Genomic DNA, 1,623 nt, shown 5'->3' with positions numbered 1-1,623 from the left:
CAAGGATGGAAAGTCCGCAGCCTCCACAAGCAACCTGTGCTGGTGCTCAGTCACTCTCACAGTGAAAATTTTCTCCCTGATATTCAGAGAGAATCTCCTGTGTTGCAGTTTCTGCCCATTGCCTCTGGTCCTGTCAGTGGGCACCACTGAAAAGAGACTGGTTCTGTCCTCTGTGTACCCTCCCTTTTCTGGTATTTTTATTAATTTATAAGATCCCTCTAAGCCTTCTCTTCTCTAGGTTGAGCAGTCCCAGCTCTTTCAGTCTCCTCATAGTAGAGGTGCTCCAGTCCCTTAGTCGTCTTAGTAGCCATTCATTGGACTCTTTCCAGTATGTCCATGTATCTCTTGCACCTGGAAGCTCAGAATTGGACCCAGCCCTCCAGGTGTGGCTTCACCAGTGCTGAGTAAAGAGGAGGGGATCACCTCCCTCTCTTTTGGCATACTATCCCTTCCCTTTCCAACTGTGTACTTTATTTCCCTCTTTGTGCAGAAATGTATTCTCTGTGATGCTAGAGTTTTGCTATGTTTGATTCCTAAAGTTGGCAAGCAAAACTGAACCCTGCCAAGGAGCAAAATAACAAATAAACAAACAACAGTCCTCCAGACAGTTTGATGTTTTTGTGTTTTTACAGTGGTAGTTCTCTCTAGAACCATGCTCGTGGCCCAGCCATCAAATATCTTTTCTGCATTATAGTCCTGAAAATTTACATTCTTTTCCTGGTTCTAATGGATACCAAAGTAGATGTACTTCATGTATATGTATTTTGAATTATTATTTCTGATGTGTACTTACTCATACCTGTCCATGCTGATTTTGACTGGATTAACATATTCCCTGAGTTATCGTCTTCTTGGAGCCATATAGAGACTTCCTTAATCCTGGCAGGCAAATATTTGCATTTTTCATTCCACCACACCACTTCCTTCTTCTGATATTAAGGATGGCAATGAGTGGTGATACAGACACCTTAATAAATCCCACATTTTCTATTATGCTCCTCTCAGTTGTTCATTTGTCCATACATCCCTGAAAATGGTATGGAATGAGATAGTTTCTCTCCAAGAAAAGCAGGAGGTTTGGCCCCAGGTTTGGCAGCGCTGGTGTTGAAGGTAACTTACTTGCATTTACTTTCTAAACACGGGGTAGCTGAGCCTAAACAACGTGCTGGCCTTTCCCCACGCCATTGCTTATTGGTACTGTTACATTTTTAAATAATATTGATTAAAAACGTACTCTTGCTCCAGCAAACTCTCACCTAAGCATATCTGGTGCCCTAAGGTGAGGCGACAGCTCTTTTGCTACAAATAATTCTGTACTACGCAACCACACACAGGAAACAGTGAAAATACTTGGAATTGTTTTGACAGCAATTTTCTGTTCTGGAAAACAAATAATTAAAATAACAGCAGCAGACGCTCCCAGGAGGCACCTACTTCACGTAACTCTGCGCTCTGGCCGCCGACAGAGAAGGCGAGTGATCCGACGCCGCGGGGATGTTGGAAAGCCTCTGGGGGCGGCGGGACCCCAAGTTTTGTCGGGGACGTCCCTCCCTTCCCGGTGCGGGGGCGGTGAGGGCGCCGCGGGCCGAGCGGGGCCGGGGCAGGGCCGGGGCGGGTCCCGGC

General features: G+C 46.0%; 1 protein-coding gene across 1 annotated transcript in view; it reads left to right on the top strand.

The window, feature by feature from the left end:
* Positions 1–1,535: 1,535 nt before the first annotated feature.
* The window catches only part of LIMS1 (LIM zinc finger domain containing 1), a 70,387-nt gene continuing 70,299 nt past the window's right edge, over positions 1,536–1,623 (top strand). The window contains exon 1 of the mRNA XM_027643514.1: positions 1,536–1,558. The gene's annotated coding sequence lies outside the window, so the exon portion shown is untranslated. The remainder of the gene's footprint in view (positions 1,559–1,623) is intronic.

The sequence above is a fragment of the Corapipo altera genome, unplaced genomic scaffold (assembly GCF_003945725.1).
Source record: "Corapipo altera isolate COAL_440 unplaced genomic scaffold, ASM394572v1 0, whole genome shotgun sequence".
Lineage (NCBI taxonomy): Eukaryota > Metazoa > Chordata > Aves > Passeriformes > Pipridae > Corapipo > Corapipo altera.
This window is presented reverse-complemented; position numbering and strand designations above follow the sequence as displayed.